The sequence below is a fragment of the Globicephala melas genome, chromosome 12, assembly GCF_963455315.2.
Source record: "Globicephala melas chromosome 12, mGloMel1.2, whole genome shotgun sequence".
Lineage (NCBI taxonomy): Eukaryota > Metazoa > Chordata > Mammalia > Artiodactyla > Delphinidae > Globicephala > Globicephala melas.
In genome coordinates this window covers 11,001,835-11,020,967 of record NC_083325.1, presented here as the reverse complement: position 1 = coordinate 11,020,967, position 19,133 = coordinate 11,001,835, and the positions used below count along the sequence as shown (strand labels likewise).

Genomic DNA, 19,133 nt, shown 5'->3' with positions numbered 1-19,133 from the left:
CCAGGCCATGGCCTGTTAGGAACCAGGCTGCGCAGCAGGAAGTGAGTGGCGGGGATCAACTGAAGCTTCATCTGTATTTTCAGAGGCTCCCCATCGAGTGCATTACTGCCTGAGCTCCGCCTCCTGTCAGATCAGTTACGGCTTTAGATTCTCATAGGAGCATGAACCCTACTGTGAACTGCGCGTGCGAGGGATCTAGGTTGTGTGCACCTTATGAGAATCTAATGCCTGGTGATCTGCGGTGGAGCTGAGGTGGTGATGCTAGCGCTGGGGAGCAGCTGCAAATACAGGTTATCATTAGCAGAGAGGTTTGACTGCACAGAGATCATAATAAATCAATTGCTTGCAGACTCATATCAAAACCCTATCAGTGGGGCTTCCCTGGTGGTGCAGTGGTTAAGAATCCACCTGCCAATGCAGGGGACACGGGTTCAAGCCCTGGTCCAGGAAGATCCTACAAGCCGTGGAGCAACTAAGCCCATGCACCACAACTACTGAGCCTGCGCTCTGGAGTCCACATGCTGCAGCTACTGAAGCCCCGCTTGCCTAAAGCCCATGCTCCACAACAAAAGAAGCCACCGCAATGAGAAGCCCATGCACTGCCATGAAGAGTAGCCCCCACTCGCCACAACTAGAGAAAGCCCACGCGCAGCAGTGAAGACCCCATGCAGCCTAAAATAATAAAATAAATAAATAAATTTATATTTTAAAAAACCCTATCAGTGAGTGGCAAGTGACAATTAATTAGACGGGACATAAGCAACACACTTTCTGTGTCACTGTCTCCCATCACCCGCAGATGGGACCATCTAGTTGCAGGAAAACAAGCTCAGGGCTCCCACTGATTCTACATTATGGTGAGTTGTATAATTATTTTATTACATATTACAATGTAATAATAATAGAAATAAAGTGCACAATAAATGTAATGTGCTTGAATCATCCTGAAACCATCCCTCCCCCCACTGGCCCTGGTCTGTGGAAAAACTGTCTTCCACAAAACTGGTCCCTGGTGCCAAAAAGTTTGGGGACCACTGAGCTACAGGATTTTTGTAGATGCTCTTTACCAAGTTGAGGAGGTTTCACTCGCTTCCTGTTTGTCTGAGGGTTATCACAAATGGGTGTTGCATTTTGTCAAATGCTTTTTCTGGTACCAATTGATATGATCATGTGATTTTTTTTTTTTTGTCTTTTGCCTATTAATATGGATAACTAAACTGAATGATTTTAGGAAATTGAACCAGTCTTGCATCCTTGGAGCAAACCACACTTGGTTTATAATTTTTTGGTATATAATTTTTTTAATATATTGCTGAATTCTAGTTCCTAATATTTTGTGAGAAACTTTTGTGTCTACATTCATAAGGGATATGGGTCCATACTTTTCCTTTTTCGTTCTGTTTTTGTCTGGTGTGATATTAGGTCAACACTAGCTTCATAAAATGAATGTATTTCCTCCTCTTGCATTATCTGGAAGAGATTCTGTAGAATCATTAATTCTTATTTAAATGTTTAGTAGAACTCTCCAGTGAATTCTGGAGACTGGTGTTTTCTTTTCCTAGAATTTTAAATATAAATTCAATTTCCATAACAGTTATAGGGCGACTCAAATTGTGTATTTCATATTGAGTATGGTGATTTGTGTTTTTTTTTTTTTAACATCTTTATTGGGGTATAATTGCTTTACAATGGTGTGTTAGTTTCTGCTTTATAACAAAGTGAATCAGTCATACATAAACATATGTTCCCATATGTCTTCCCTGTTGCGTCTCCCTCCCTCCCACCCTCCCCATCCCACCCCTCCAGGCTGTCACAAAGCACCGAGCCAATATCCCTGTGCCATGCGGCTGCTTCCCACTAGCTATCTACCTTACTGCGTTTGTTAGTGTGTATATGCCCATGACTCTCTCTCGCCCTGTCACAGCTCACCCTTCCCCCTCCCCATAACCTCAAGTCCGTTCTCTAAGAGGTCTGCGTCTTTATTCCTGCTTTACCCCTTGATTTGTGTTTTTGAGGAATTGGTCCATTTCATCTAAGGTGTCCAATTCATGTATGTAGAATTTTCTTAGTAATCCTTTATTATCATTTTGATGTCTGCAGGGTGTTTACCGATATCATCTATTGAATTCCTGATGTTAGTGATTTGTGTCTTTTCTTTGTTAGACTTTTAAAAAATCAACTTTGTTGATTTTTTTCAAAGATTCAACTCTTTGCCTCATTATTTTTCTTTGTTAGACTTTTAAAAAATCAACTTTGTTGATTTTTTTCAAAGATCCAACTCTTTGCCTCATTATTTTTCTCTATTTTCTTCCTGTTTTCAATTTCATTGATTCTTGCTCTTACCTTTATTATCTCTTTCCTTCTGTTGTCTTTGGGTTTATCTTGCTCTCAATTTTTTAGGTTCTTGAGGTGGTAGCTTAGGTTATTGACTTGAGACTTTTCCTCTATTTCATGTAAGCTATAAGTTCCCCTCCTAGCACTGTTTTAGCTGTGTTCCAAAAATTGGATTATATTTTCATTTTCATCCAGTTCAATCCTGCTGTTGACTCCATCTACTGAGATTTTTATTTCAGTTATTGTGTTTTTCAGTTCTTTTTTTTTTTTTTTTTTGCGGTACACAGGCCTCTCACTGTTGTGGCCTCTCTCGTTGCGTAGCACAGGCTCCAGAAGCACAGGCTCAGCGGCCATGGCTCACGGGCCCAGCCGCTCTGCGGCATGTGGGATCTTCCCAGACCGGGGCACAAACCCGTGTCCCCTGCATCGGCAGGCGGACTCTCAACCACTGCGCCACCAGGGAAGCCCGTATTTTTCAGTTCTAATATCTCTATCTGGTTGCTTGCATTTACTATTTCTTTGCTGAGACTATTTATTTGATGAGCCTTTCTATTCTTTTGTTTCAAGCACATTTGTAGTCACTCATGAAAACATTTTTATGATGTCTGTTTCAAGAACACATCAAGTTGTCTCATCCCCATTCTGTCCTTTTCACAGTCCTAGAAGAGACAGAGATGGAAAGATTTTCCCGAAGGCAAAAACATTCCATCAGGAGACTCCGAGAAGAAGCAGCGATCAAGTGACTGGTGCCTTCGTGCTGGCCATTTTCCTGACGTTTATTCCAAAACTAAGTTTCTCCCTCCTTCCTCCCTTTCTCCTCCCCCTCCTTACCTCTTGAGAGCTGACTGTGTGCCAGGCATCTTGCTGGGTCCTAGGAGAGGAAGGGGGTAGAGCTAACTAATTGTTTTTCTTTTTTCCTCTCTCAAAGTTGATAACCATGGTGCGTGTGCGCGTGTGCGTGTGCGCGCGCGCGCGTGTGTGTGTGTGTGTGTGTGTGTGTTTCAGTAGAGTTTTGAATATAAAATTAACCCAAAAGAGATCAGCTAAAATTCAGTAAGGGCAAGAGGAAGAGTTGGGCAGGTCCAGGGAGCAGAAATCATCAAGTCTCATAACATTTCCAGTTTTCAGTCAGGGCACAGAGGGGCTTGGCTGCAGTCAGGGGCTGCTGCCTGGGTGTGAGAGCTGAGCTTTGCCTCCTTTCTCAGCCCCATTCAGCATGAGCCCCCATATAACTCTAGTGCTAATGTCCCCTTCACTGTGTTCTGGAAAAGCCACTTGGTAATTCTGTTCATGTCTAGTAGCCCAGACTCATAGCACTGAAATGCCCTGATGGAATTTCTCCATATTCTGGGTAAGTCACTCAAGAGAATTCTCCTGGGCACTTCAGCATCTTGACCTCTTTATTTAAATGGCAAAACGACAAGCTTGGGGCCTGGCCCTGTTTTCTCCTCCCACTAACTCTAGTTCCCTAGGGTCAAATTTTGCTCTTATTTTCCTACAGATGGCTTTCACCAAATTCTTCCCATTTTTTTATTTGTCTCCAGTGGTTTCCTTGCTTACTTTCGGCCCTGTCTTCTAGAACAGCCTGAAATGAAATCTGCCCCTTGCGCTGTGCACAGAAGACATGGAGGGGAGAGTGTTCAGGCAAGAACCCCTTGCACATGTCCCAGGACGGGCTTGCAGGACCAAGCATCCTCAGAGGGTGATGATCTCCACACTTGGGGAAGCGTGCTGCCGTGCTGAACGTGGGATTTCTGCTCTCCAGCTGGTTCTCCACTTAGGTGTCGATTTAGATGCTTGATAAAGAAGTGTCAAGGACAGAGCAGGTGTCACGTTTCACATACTGCTCCATTCGTCCGTGCGGTCATATGCTCCTCTTAGGTAATCAGGAACGTGTAGAGTTTGCACGTGATGGCGCTTGGCCTGGAAAGCCATTGGTCCATTTCCCCTGTGAGGAGAGCTTTGTGGAGGAGGTGGGCAAAGTACAGAATGTCAGACAGCAAAGCATGCCCTCTTGCTGCAGGACAGGAAATCCTTCTGCCCTTCTCCTAATCCCCTACCCCTTGCCTCACTCTCTATCTCTGGCCCCTGGTCTGGAGACTGTGCTCACAGAACAATTCTAGGGCAAGTGTTAGCTGATGATGGCTTCTGCTGCATTCCCTCTCAGAGATACCTGACACTGACATTAATCTCTGGAAGTTAGGGTAGCCTTCCAAGCCAATGCTGGAATTTCAAGATAGCTATAGCACACTGGGGAAACGTGCATGGCCAACAAGAATGGAAGCTTCTGGAGACCTCTCCCCTAAAGAGGCAGCTGTCTAGGTCCCCTACTGTGGCAGCCAGCTCGCAAGACATGCATCAGTGCACCCGAAACACTCTATAATTGGAAAACTCAGAACACAACTTCTCACACGGAACCCACCAGTAAGCACGGCGGAACCCACGCAGTTGGTTAAATTTAATTTCCTGCAGAAACTTAGCACAAATGCCAGCTCCTCTGGCAAGTCTTTTCTAACCCATGCTGAGTTGGGCACCCCAGCTGAGTGCTTTGTTAACTCCCCCAATTTCCCCCGTCTCAGCATGTAACCCACTCCAACGTGCTCGCTTGTTGGGGTCTCATCTATTAGTCAGGGAATTGAGGGTGAGGGTCTTATTGATATTAGCACCTCCAGTGATTGGCACATAATAGCCACTCACAGATGTTTCTGAAGAGGGGTTGTGGTAGGTATGTGAAGACAGTCAACAAAATAACCCTTCTGTTGACCTATCAGGGAGCCTGAAATTCCAACCATTGGATATTTATTTCTTTGAGTTAAAAAGTTACTCCTATGCACCAAAGATTCCTTTCCAAAATTAAAGTTTCATCAGGAGAGATAACTGTCATTGAGATTTGGGTTGGGGGTGGTTTGAGATGAGCCCTGCAGAGCCTTGGCATGAGCTTGAACTTGTGGGGAGAGAACCAGGAATGAAGGGAAGCAGGCATTCCAGGGCCTCAATGGCACAGAGGTACAGGAATGAGGGAAAACCATTTATGGCTGTAACACTACGTCTGAAATTTGATTTCTTTGTCACTTGTAGCTCTTTTCCCTTATTAAATATATATATTCTAAAAAACCCGAAATATAGTCTTCAAACGAACCAGGTACTAGATAAACATCACCTGGCCCATAACGGGTCCTCAGTGAATATTGTAGAACAGCTGCCTTGGAACACTGTCAGCCACATGCTCGCTTCTTTCTGTGTGGCTCTGGCTCGCAAGGAGCAGAGAAGGTAGCGGGAAAAGAACAGGCGGAAAGGATGGGGTTTCACCACCGCAGACCCCGCTACCCTTAATGATCTGGGCTCCGGGAAGTTGGAGCAGGGACTGACACTATTCGTGATGGACTGGGTTTGGAAATGCCCTCAGGCCCCAGGTAGGAACCTTTGCTTCTGTGTGGGAAGCCTGAGCCCATGACTGGCTGCAGACGCCTGAGCAGGGGCTGCAGGCACGCGTGGTGCACACACAGGATGTTTGCTCCTGCTTCCTGCCCTGGGGCCCAGGACACTCTCAAAGGCAAGGGGCCACGATGGGGTCCTCGGGTAGGAAAAGGGCCGCCGACAGAAAGGAGGACATCACGGTTTTCCCTGCGCTCAGTGGGAAGTGCTTGCAATTAACTTTTGGCCGCTGGGTTTGGTGCTTAAACCAGCTGCTACCTACACATGTTGAGAAAAGAAAGAAAGAGCAGTTAGAATGCAGGAAAAAGGGAAAAACCCCATCTCGCCCACTTGACAGGCTCCAACGGCCTCTGCCAGCCGCTGGCGAGGTGGGGACAGTCCCCTGCAGACGCCCTGCCCCTGTGCTGGGGTTGCCGTGGTGAGCGCCGCGTCGGGGCTGGGGGAGCAGAGGCCTTCTCTAACGCACAAAGACAGACAAAGGCCCTGCGAGGATGCGTGGGCCATTCCCCAAACGGAACGCTGCTCCCTGGGCCGATCACACGGAGAGAGTGAGGCGGGTGAGGCAGACTGGGGGAGAAGCCAAGCAGAAAGAACCTTTGTGACAGTGACAACTGAAGGAACACTAGATAAGCAGCTTGCTGGGGTGTTTCTAAACCTTCGAGGGGAGGTGAATCACTGCAGCGGTCATGTGGAAAATCCCCTTTCTCCTCAAGGCTCTGCCGGGGTCCCAGGTTAAGGTAAAGTCATCATTTTCTTGTGAAAACTCTCCTTCCTAACAGACCAGGATTCCACCAGGCTAGGAGAAAAGGCTCGTTTCTGGGAAGAAGTTGTATTTTGTAAACCTGGGGGACTGAAGGGTTGGGCCATGTCGCTCGCTCAGGGACTTTGAGTTTCAGGAAAGACTCATGTGTCTGATTTCCTAGAACATCATTAGACAGAGAAAAAGCTCCAGCTAGCCAGACCACAGTGGTGAGGGGATGTGTGGGAGGGAGGCCTGGCGTCCTGCCCTCCGTATCTGCCCAGTTTCCCCTGTGCATTTGGGGGCAGTGTGAACACTTGGCGGTTGGTAAGAAATGCTAAGGAAGCTTCCAGCAGCACTCCAGGCTCCGGTCAGTGGAGCCTTCCTGGGGAATCGCCTCTGTAGGTTTTCTTGATCTGGGCCCCAGCACCCTGCAACTGTGCCATCCACTCCAATGGGCCCCTGTGCGTGCCAGCTGGACAGACAGCAGGTACTCAAACTGCCCTGCTTGTGTCCTCAGACCAAGGTATCATCCACTTCGCCCCAGACGGTCTGCCCTTCTGCCAATCAGATGGAGAACGGCCATCACTGCTGCTGCTGGTGTGACAGCCCTGCCGAAGGTCTGCGATCTGGGGAGGACAGGTTCAAGTGGTTCTATTTACTCTTGAGCAGGCAGCTTGGCTCTTGTTACCATTTTCTATAGCCGACGTGGTGTGATATGGGATCTCACCTACAGAAAAGCCGACCTTGAACTTTACATGGTACCTCCAGCCAGAGCACTTGGGCAGAGTGGCCAAGCCAGGACCGCGCTGGGGGCTGCAGTGTGGGGAACATTCCAGGCACTCGCTCGGCATCCCTGGAGTGGAAAAGCCTTGCTCTGAGCCAACCCTCCAGTTATAGCAGGTCAGCAGAAGCTCCTTCAACTAGCTCTTGTGCCCTGGCCTGGGGGGGAGCAGCACGGATCAGGAATGGCCACTTTCCCCAGAACATCCTACTTGCTTTTCCAAGGAAGGCAGGGAGACCCAGCAGGTGACGACCTCAGGATGTTTTTGTCCCAGTGAGGGTCCTTGCTGGGCTGCTGTCTCACACCCAAACTGGAAAGACTGCTGCCAGTTGTGTAAGAAACTCCCCAGAGAACAGACTGAGGAACTGTGATCATTTCTATTTGATTTAGAAAATGATGGTCTGAATGCAGATTGGCACCAAGGGGCCTGTCTTATGACTACTTTCCATCACTGAAAAGAGGGCACAATTTTAAGAGGAGACGATCCTGGGAGGCAGGCAGGGAACAGCTGGACCGAACACTGAGAGCAAAGTTTGAGAGGCAAGGTAGAGCCATTTGACTGAGGAAGGGATTTGGGCCTTGACTCAAAACTAGGCTAACCAGATGCCTGGGTTTGCCTGGGACCGTCATGGTTTATGCCTGTCACCCAAGCTTAATTTTTAATGGTGCCCCCTTTCACTCTCAAAAAGCCAAGAAGTCCAGGTTTCTGGACTTCTGTCATCTCCCTGTTTCAAAGGATAGAGAGACTTAGGGCTGGAAACTTATCCAGGGAAGGACACGTAGGACATGGGGCTCTGAGAAGGTTCATTTGGCTAAGCCCGAAGGAGAGAGACAAGCAGCTGGAAGACCAGGCTGAGTCATTCTCAAGCACGTTTAGAATCGCAGGCTTGCTGGCAATGTCCAGGCACAGGTTCACAGAGTGCAGGTGCTGGATGGGTCTCCGGAGTAATCTAATTCTCTTCCTCTTTTGCCAGAAGAGGACACTGGGCTAAAAGAGGTCAAAGTGACCTGCCCAAGGTCACACGCTGGATCCTGGCAGAGTGGAGATCAGACTTGCCCCCAGTGGACCAAGCCCAGGTGCTCTGTTCTGGAACAGAGGAAAGGGGTGACTCTGAAAGATGCTGCCAGGGGCACAGATGCACTGGCTCTGGAGTGGCAGTCCCAGGACAGAGTCATGGACTGTCCCATGGCCCTGAGGCTGAGGAGGGAGGACAGAGACCGTAGACAGGTGGGGTTCAGACCTGCTGAGTGAGCTGGGACGTGGAGCTGGAGCTTAGGTGAGATCCAGAGCCACAGTGGAGTGGAGGGCAGAGCAGAGGCGTAAGTGGGCTGTCCAGGGTAGTGACAGCAAGGACCGAAGAGATGAATTGGCAAGCAGAACTAAGAACGAGGGAAGGAATAGGTAAGTATGGGGACGGAAAGTGAATGGGGTCATAAGTCATTTATGGAATCTAAATCTTTTCTGTGGTTCAAATCATAGTGAAATCTCCCTGAGAGGCAAACCCTAATGACAGCTGTCCTACCTCTTGGCATCTTTTCCCAGCCCCTTAGCAGGGCCACAGTGGTGGGAAAATCCTAAGTCATCAACAGCCTTGACCTCTGCTTGGTATTTGGGGAAACTGAGTCACAGAGAAGCCAGCTCCCTCCTGCCTCACGGTAGTCTCAGCAAATAGGGTGTGATTCACAGCAAGCCACGAGCGTGATTCCACACGCCAGCCACAGCAGTGCACCTGAGGCTTCGTCAGTCTTACCTCCCGAGCAGCTCTGGCCGAGGTGGTGGATTTTCTGTGAATCTGATCATCTGGGAGGAGTCCAGCCTGAGGGTCCAGGGGCTTTGTGGTCACAGTTCTACTGCCCGACAACTAGCAGTGCCGTGGCAGAGGGCCATATCTTCTCCCTGTCCTACTCTTCCTGGTTGTCACACGAAGGCTCTGGCCTCTGCCATCTCCAAAACTTCACACTCTGGCTTTGTTTTTCCAGGGGTGTCGGACGTTGGCTCGACTGCTGTGTGCTCGTCTTTTGCATCTTCCCTGCAGTCTGTGTCTAGAGCACACTCACAGGTCATGAAATATCTGTCCTTAGGTCTCAATTATCTGGGACAGTATAGGGATGCAATGGTATGCATGCAAAATATTGTTTTCTAAAACATCATATTCAACACCAATCTGCATTTTTTTTTTTTTTTTGCCTGCAACAACTGTTCACTCAACAAGGTGGAGTTAGATATTTAAGTTGGCTGCAGAGAATCTAGGAAGTGAATAGCTCACTCGAGTAAACATAAACTTGACCACAGGCTGACTGTAGTCAGAACGATCTACTGTCACCCTGAGCAAGTTCTTCCACAGAACAAGCTACAAAAATCCTGCATACCACTGTCACGCCCACATGATGCTCTCTGATATGTGACATTAAAAAACCTCAATCTCCTGAGAAAAAAATCATAAAATAGTTTCAGTATATATGAACTGAGCACACGTTTTTGTTGAGTGAAACTTCTTTGATGATGCCAGTTCAAATATCTGCAGATATTGAGAAAACACCCACAGACATCACCCTCGGTTGCAATAGTCGCACAGTCTGCAGAGACCAACAGGGAAGATGTAAAATACTGAATGTCACTGGACATCATTCCAGGACACCTTGGGCTATCTGAACCCTCTCCCACTCCCAACTGTTAGTTTCTTCTTCTTCTTCTTTATTTTAATTTATTTTTGGGTGCATTGGGTCTTCATTGCTGCACACGGGCTTTCTCTAGTTGCGGTGAGCAGGGGCTACTCTTTGCTGCAGTGCATGGGCTTCTCATTAGAGTGGCTTCTCTTGTTGCAGAGCATGGGCTCTAGGTGTGCGGGTTTCAGTAGTTGTGGCACGTGGACTCAGTAGTTGTGGCTCGCGGGCTGTAGAGCGCAGGCTCAGTAGTTGTGGCACACGGACTTAGTTGCTCCGCGGCATGTGGGATCTTCCCGGCCCAGGGCTCAAACCCATGTCCCCTGCATTGGCAGGCAGATTCTTAACCACTGTGCCACCAGGGTAGCCTCTTCTTTTTTTAAATTAATATTTATTGGAGTATAGTTGAATTATAATGTTGTATTAGTTTCAGGGGTACAACAAAGCGAATCAGTTATACCTATACACATATCCAGTCTTTTTTAGATTCTTTTCCCATATAGGTCATTACAGAGTATTCAACTGTTCGTTTCTAACTGAATGTTCCCAAGAAGCCAGCCTGGGGCAATGTGTGCATGGCAGGTGGGTGAGAAAGTAAGAGAAGGAAGAGGCTTTGGGTGGCATCTCTTTCTACCCTCTCCCTATGGATGTGAAGAGAGCGGCTGTGGTATCTGCAGTCGTGGAGGCCATAGGGACAGCTAGGAGCGGGCCTGGAGGTCTGCTCTCCTGGCGCCAGGCTCTGTGCTCTGCCCTCTCTACCCCAGGCTGCCTCTGAGATGCCCAGGTAATTTCCATGCAGGGCTCACCAGCAGGACCAAGCAACACATAGGAGTTGGTTCAGCCCACAGAGGCATGGAGGAGGGAACACGGTGGAGAGATGAACAGGAGGAGAGAAGCAAGAAGGAGGAGATGGCAGGAGAAAACGCCGGACAGAATAGGAAGAAAGGGCCAAAGGCACTGTGTCCTCATCACCTTGACTAGCGACTGGAGTAAAGAGGTGAGTGTCTGGGGGCCAAGAGCTACCCCGAGATCACAGTGCCACTGCCTGTCCCTGGAAGGGAAGGTCCTGGGGGAATGGCCCTCAGGGTGGGGAACTGAGAGCTTAGGGTGGACAACCTCAAAGTACCAAGTAAAGTTTCTGTGCCTGAATGGGTGCCACTGAAAGTCAGTGTATTGGAAGAGCCGGGACCCTGGTGGACCACGTTTCCCGGGCAAACCCAATGTTTGGTATCAGCACTTCTGTATTATAAAATCAACATCACTGAAAGCTTTAAAAAAAGACAGACTGAAAATATCACATCTTAGGCAAATGAGTTGAAAATCCCTTCTAGTGACGCCCTATATTTTCCACCCATTTCTAAAGTCAGAGAACACCTGGTATGGTATTTAGGTAAAGAAATGCAATTCCTGGTACACGCGGTTTCCTGACAGTACAGAACTGAAATGACGTCACGGAAATGCAGATGCCTCTAGGTCAGTCTGAGGACAGTTTCTAGGTGAAAACATGAGTCTCACCCATTGGTGGAAAAGCGTGTCTGTACTTTTATGATCTGCTGGTACCTACTGCTTTCTGCCTTCAAAGACTAAGTTTTAATTAAATGCAGGCAGGCTGCTGGACAGGCTTTTCCACACTTTTGGCTCACCTAGATGTACAACTGCAATGTAGGTTAGCCCGCACCTGTGTTCCTTCGTCATTTGGAAGGAAAGAAAACGATGGTCACCAAGAATAAAAGAAGTCTGTCTCCCACTCAAGGGCGAGGAAGCTATGACATAAGATGCCCCTTCCAGTGGCTCATACGAACAGACTCATTTGTGAGGCTCTCCCCACGGCGACGAAAGATGTGGCAGACACAGAACGTATGGGATCCTTTGTCTTAATTAAAAAGTATGGTGAGAGTCATAGAATTTGGCCAAGTCTCATAAATCTGCTCAGAGAATCAAGGCTCTGTCAGATAAGCTTAAATAGAACCAACTGAGCCCTTTGGAGAATTGAACAGATTCCCCGCTAGTGGTTGACACCCACTTTCCTGTCACTTTGCTGCACTCCGAGGACGGCGGCTGTGCTCATTAACCAGCAGCCCTCCTACCCACCGATGGCAAGTTTATCCCCAAGGAGCACAAAATTCAGGGATGATAAATTTACTCTGGCTCGTAAAAGTGAACCCCTCCTCAGGGCAATAAAAATGCTGTGAGCCTTTAAGGCAATCAGCGCTTTGTGTGATAACGTACCTTTTTTTTTTTTTATCTGAAGTTAATACTTATTTATTTTACATCTTTATTGGAGTATAATTGCTTCACAATGGTGTGTTAGTTTATGCTTTATAACAAAGTGAATCAGTTATACATATACATATGTTCCCATATCTCCTCCCTCTTGCATCTCCCTCCCTCCCACCCTCCCTATCCCACCCCTCCAGGCGGTCACAAAGCACCGAGCTGATCTCCCTGACAAAGCGAGAGAGAGGCATCGACATATATACACTACCAAACGTAAGGTAGATAGCTAGTGGGAAGCAGCCGCATAGCACAACGTACCTTTTTTAACAAAGCCTGGTCCTCTTTTCAGGACAGCTCCTCCCGGGCAGGGAGAACTGCTCTAAAGTCACTGGAAAGGAAGAAAGAGAAAGTGAATGGCATCCCTTTGGACCCTTTGGACCCTGTTTGGAGGAGGACATCGTGGTGATAACAGATAGAGGTGGCATGCTACAATCTTTCCTTGGTGATAAGTTCAAGGTGGACAGAGCCCGCCCCGGGGGAGGTGGGAGCAGGGCCGCGCAGTCACTTCACCCTTGTCAGCCGGGATGATTACATTAGAGTAAACGGCCGTGACCATCAGCAAAGCTCCATCCTAAAATGGTACAAACGAGCTTATTTCTAGTCACATATAGTCAGAAATATAGTCCCAGATGTATTACAGAAAACAAAGTTATGGTTACCGGGGGCTGGGGGGGGGGAGGGGGAGGGGGAGGGATACATCGGGAGATTGGGATGGACATATACACACTGCTGTATGTAAAATAGATAACTAATAAGAACCTACGGTATAGCACAGGGAACTCTTCTCAACACTCTGTAATGACCTATATGGGAAGAGAATCTAAAAAAGAGTGGATATATGTATATGGATAACTGATTCACTTTGCTGTACACCTGAAACTAGCACAACATTGTAAATCATCTATACTCCAATAAAAAAATTAATTAATAAAATTTTAAAAATAAAAAATACACCGCCGGGAGGTCCTGGGTTCAGCCACCATACAGCCTGTCCCCCATGACCACACTGCCTGTTCATTTCCTGTGACCACCGCCTAGAGGACTCCACCTGCCTTTGTAAATCTGGCGGTGCTACATTTTCTCTCTCAAGTCTCCATCGTGATTCCCACGGTGTTAAGTCTTCTCTGGCTATGAATGATGAGGGCCCAGTGTCGACTCAAGCAAACCCAACAAGTCCCCCAAATATTTCAAGTCGCATTTCCCCTACCATCTTTCTCCAACAGGATGGTGGAGAGAAACCAAGAAGGTCTGCAAAGAGATTAATGATCCATTTCTATTGGCCATGAAAGCTCTAGTAATATTAACTGAGACAATTTACACAAATTATACTACCCTTCTCTATGCTGGTGGCCCAGCTCTCACTCAAGGCCCATTCGCGTGAGCATCCTTTTCAGTGCACATAAGCACAAAACCACAACTGCGTCCCATGCACGCTGCTTTGACTGTATTGTTTCATTCTCGAAAATGCTCCCATGATTCCCTGCCACCCTCAGATTTAAATCCGCTTCTTTTGACAGGCATTAAGTCTTTAACTGAGTGACCCGTGTAGATGAGCCTCTTATTTCCAGACTCAAACTTGCATTCACTCTTTACCTGTCGTCACCCTTCACTGCTGTCTGCTGGGCAGTCTCACATCCTGCCTTTGAGTGCAGCATAGCTCAACCACCCATCCAACGACTCAAAGCCACTGGCCATCCCCTGGCTCCAGCCCATCTTCCACAATGGAATATTACTCAGCCATAAGAAGAATGAAATAATGCCATTTGTAGCAACATGCATGGACCTGGAGATTATCATACTAAGTGAAGTAAGTCAGACACAGAAAGAGAAATAGCATATGATATCGCTTATATGCAGAATCTTAAAAAAAATGATACAAATGAACTTATTTACAAAACAGAAGTAGACTCACAGACTTAAGAGAATGAACTTATGGTCACCGGGGGAAAGGTGGTAGGGGAAGGGTAGATTGGGAGTTTGGGATTGACATGTACACACTGCTAGATTTAAAATAAATAACCAACAAGGAGCTACTGTAAAAAATAAAAAATAACCTCCCCCCCACCGCCAAAAAAAGAATCCGCACTCGGTGTTCTTTAGATAATCTTTTAGAAGGTGGCTATTTTATTTGGTAGAGGTTTCTGCTGTGACATGGCATCTTCCTCAGCACAGGCCGCGGACATCTAGACACTTTCTCCCGGCCTCCTCGGCGGGCCGCTAGATTCTCACCCTCCCCTCTCCCCGCCCTGGGGTGGCCCCGCGTCCATGCGTCCAGCTGCCCGTGTGCCGGACTCCACTGTGACACCTTTACTTGTTCACGAGACGTGGCACCCAGGAGAGCAGCTGCTCCCTGAAATTCTGTATTGATACATCTAAGCGAAACCAGTTGAGCTCCACGCCTAGGCATCCCTTTCCTGAATTTTCCCATTTCAGTGGGAGGGACTGTCATCCACCAGCCTCCAGGCCCAAATCTTTGATTTTCCCTCCTGTCGCCATGCCTGCGGACTCTCCTTGCCCCTCAAAGGCACCCCTTCCCCTTGGCACAGCTGCCGCTCTGATGCCTGCAGAACGCTTCTAACTTGCTCCCCAACCCTGAGGCCCAGGCCTCCTCTCCTGCCACCGTAGGAAGCCTGGCACTGCCCTCTGGCTTCTCGTCTCCTCCACCATCTTAGCCCCTCTGCCCTGGACAAGACGTCCTCTCCAACGGTTCCTCACCATCTTCAAACCACGGCTTGGTCCTCGGCCCACGTGACCCTCTCCCTCTCTCCTCCCAATCTGCTCAGAGAACACCTTCTGCCGGGCCCAGTGGATGGAGGGGTCAGCTGCACAGGCCTGGAGTCAGATGGACCTGACTCACATCCTCAACGGTGCTGCCGCCACCAGCCTCCTCAGACAACAGATGAGTCACACACTGACTGAGCCTCAATTTCCTCACCACCCACACGTGGAGAGGGTGCCGGCCTCCTGGCGTCGGTGTGAGGACTAATGCAGAGGCTGGATGTCAGTGCCCAGTGCCGGGGGGCGCGGCACCCAATTCTCTGCACCTCTAAGGAGTTTTGTCTAATTTTTCCCCATCACACTGATTCATTCCCGTTTGATGCACTGGCATGACATGTTACACGCTGGGTTCTTTTTGAGTCTTGCTTTGGTTTTTCGGTACACTTGCTGCCGTATCTCAGGAGGGAAGCTCCGGGCTCCAGAAGACAGCCTGGGTCTCAGCCTGCTTGTTCTATGCCCGTCCTGCCCAACAGGCCTCAAGTCATGACCCAGTTTTTGGAACTGGACTGGAGTGCACTTGTGGGAACACAGGACCCCACGGGTGGAGCTTCCCCTTAACCGGCCCGCTGCGTTTCATGAATCGATCACCTCTCACTCCTTTGACACAAACGATAAAAGCCAACCTTGACAACTGCAGGTCAGACAAGCAGGGCTCACCAATTCCCTGGTTGTTTCCCCTCGCCTCAGAGCCAGGGTGACAGATGCTCTCGTGCCCAAGGCAGGTTTCTCCCCCACCTCCCCCTGCTCTGATTTCTACTGAGTCCTGAAAGAGGAAGGAAGGGCAGAAATGTGGCTCACAGCTCTTGGGGCCCAGGTCTGGGGCCCACTGACAACCCCAGGGGAGCAGTATCACACGGGTGACACTTCACTCTCCTCTCCCTCCTCCTGCCTCAACTTTTAAATAGGAAAATAACCCTCAAAATGAAAGCAGTTGTGGTATGTACTTTCCTCTCCCTTTGTTGCTGATTCAGGGAGCTGCCTGCCTAATGAGAAAAGAAAGGATGCTGCAGCCGGACCAGCGCCCACAGAACACGGGTCGCACTGGGGCGCGCTCTTCCTTAAGAGACTCGGGAGGGAATCATCTTCTTGATTCCACGTTTCAATTGTTGTAACTGCTCTTAAGTGTCCCAGTGCCATTTATTTCCGTAGGGGCTGCAGAGGCTCCCACCTGTCTGAGTATAGTCAAGCCCTCCTTGGTTCAGCCTGTCCACCCTGTGCGACAAAAAGATCAGCCTGACAATAGAGGAAGAACAATAGATTTTTAGGTAACATACTCGTTAGCTTTGAGGTTGGGGAGGGAGGTGAGAGGGATGCATAGAAAAAATGACCTGATTGAAGCAAAAAACAAAACAAAAAAAAGTGGTAGTTCGGGAGAAAAAAAATTATAGGCCAGCATGAAACACATATGCCTCCCCTTCGATGAGCTGGTGGATAAATTATGTACAACAGCCAAACCCCTGCAGCCGTTTCTGAAAGGCAGACGGGATTTTGCAACACGAGGGATACCCTAAAACTCAAAGAAATGCTCGTGCCTAGGACGCTATCATGATGACGTGTTGATACAAATAATAGGGGAAAGTAAGATGAACCAAATGCACAATGCCATTGTCCTTTTTGAAATATGGCTGGTGAGACTGGGCACAATCGTTAAGTTCGCAGGCACAGCTGGCCTGGACATATGACAGAACGGGTTGTATTTCTCAGGAATCCTGTCTCAGAATATTCTTTCAGCTTTTCTCTCAATCCCTATGACAGGGCTCTGGGAACCAGGGGTCCTGCCCCAGTTATCAAGCTTTAGAGAGCCCTGCTCTGGCATTCCTCTGTCCACAGCCTTCCCCACGGGGTAATGGGGGAGCGCCCGCCTGGAGCCCGCATCCCACTTCTCCAGCCCAAGTAGCTTGAGCTTCTCTCCTGGGAATGCTCTCCTCCTGGTGTGTGCACCCTGGACCCATGGGGTGGCCAAGGGGAAGCTGTTGGGAGGGGTGTAGACAGACCTTGGGTGTCTAGGCTGGAGCTGTGGATGGGAAAGAGGGAGGTGGGGAAAGGGGGATGCTTTTCCCCAGGCTGCAGAGTTCACAAAACTTCCAGGAGTCTGAGAATTCTAGATTCCCACCTGGCCTTCTGGATGAATAAAGCTACATGTGCCACGGCGGGAGGACAGAGTATCTTTTCTTCACTGCTTTGTAATCTTGTCTGGTACCCTCACTGTGGGTCCCACACACAGTGCAGGCTCAGGCTAGAGAATAAGGACCCGGTGAGAAAACACAGGCTCACCCAAGCCTCTTCAAAGCCAGGCCCCCCATCCATCCCTGGAAAGAGGAAACTCAGTCCCAGCTGAGTCTCCAAAATGGCAGGAAAGTGTGGCTCTCACGTACCTACAGTGAAGATGAGGAAGCCAGCCTCCACGTTGGGGCAGCAGAAATGGGGAGGCTGACACCTGCCCCTAAACAGAAGGTTCTACTGGAGGAGTGCGAGCTGAGCACGTGCACACTGGGCACGCCAGGGTGTGGCGCTGTGCCCAGGAGCAGGGTCCTCCCTTGCCGAGGCCTCCCTGGCCCCGGAGGCGGGCGTCCCACCTGGCTGGCTTAGGCCTGCCTCTCCCTGGGAGCCCCAAGGGCCAGGCTCCCCTGATGCCCATGCACAAGGTGGAAGACTGCCGTGGCTGTCCCTCAGCGGTCCCCTCTCACCTGCGAGTGACAGCCATGCTCGTGACACCCTTTGCCGAACTATCTGTCACTCCAGGCTTCTGAAGTCCCCCTCCCACCTCTTCTTCACAACATAACAGGGAAATGTTGAGAGAGAGAGAGAGGGCTGCGTCTTTGCAGAAAGAACTCCAGCTCTGTGTTCAGAATCAGCACAGAGCGGGAACAGGGGCTTTGAACTCCTTGGCAGCCAGCAGGTGTAGCAGTTACGGCCTCCTGCCCATTGAGATGGGCTGAAAGGGCGTGGAGCCGACCCTTGGGAGCCTCTGTGCCAGGAAAGGGTCCTGGCTCCCCTCTCCCTCCACACTCCCACCCTCCCACCTGCTCTGTCCTTGTTGCTGGCCCTGCAGCGCTTGCCTGTTCCTTCCTCAGCTCACGGGACCCGTTCCAGAGAGCAGGCAGGGCACGCGGGGCAGATACCACACTCCCCTCCTCTGTGACCACGAGCATGACAGGTGCTCCGAGGTGCCTCTTCCCCAGGCACGCAGGCTCCAGTTCCCTGTAACTAAGCCTCAGTGCACTTTCTGCCTGAGTCCTGGGACCTCAGCACTTCCAAAGGATGGAGACGGGGCCCTCTGCTCCTCCAGTGCAACCCCACCTGCCAGCATCTCACTGCAGATCTGTCCTCTCACTTGCTGGCCACACTCACTGGTTTTGGGCTCCGCTCCCCACCCATCCCCACCCTGGGCCTCTGTCTCCAATGCAGCATGGCCCCTGGGCCAGGAAAATTCCCCTCAAGGGAGCCTGGGTCAGAGGGTACCTCTCCAGCCCAGGCCCTCCACCGGCGTCCTGCTGTCTACCCGGCAAAGGCCAAGCTCTGCAGTGCAGCGCTCAGCGCACCCAGCCCTCCCCAGCCCACGCTTCCAGGCTCGTCGTCTCAGTACTCTCCTGGCCTCTCCCCCAAAAGCCTCCCTCCTGGTGGAAGAGGGGCACTGGCATCCCCTGGACAAGCTTTTCGCTTCATCACCTTCATCTTTGCCCACACCGTAGCCTCCTCCTGGAATGCACTGCCACACTTCCAACTTTGGGATCCTATTCACACTTCAAGACCCAGCACCAAGGGACCCTCTGTGAAGCCACCTTGGAGTCCCGCGACATCTGCCAACTACTGGTACCCCTCCCAGGCTCGGCGGCATCCACTTGCATGAGGGTGCGGTGTTCACATCTTACTCCTTCTCCTACTCCTAGCCCAAAGTCTCCAAGTAGGAGGCACTGCCAACTTTGTAAGCAAATAAACTACACTTCTGTCCACTCCTTTGAAATCTGTAAGAACTCTGCCCACACAGGGGGAGAGCATGGACCAGCAGAGCCTGCACTGCTAGAGGCAGGTAAAAGGCCAGTTTGGCCAGGCCCCGGGATGGGAACAGTAACAGGGTCTCACTGATGTCTGGGAAGCCTGGACCTAGTCTGAGCTGTGGGA

The 19,133-nt window shown here is 49.7% G+C and overlaps 1 protein-coding gene across 1 annotated transcript in view; it reads right to left on the bottom strand.

Annotated features, from left to right (window-relative positions):
• ACOXL (acyl-CoA oxidase like) overlaps positions 1–19,133 on the bottom strand; it is a 380,307-nt gene that overhangs the window by 53,613 nt on the left and 307,561 nt on the right. Inside the window, exon 16 of the mRNA XM_070046830.1 lies at positions 12,492–12,561. The gene's annotated coding sequence lies outside the window, so the exon portion shown is untranslated. The remainder of the gene's footprint in view (positions 1–12,491; positions 12,562–19,133) is intronic.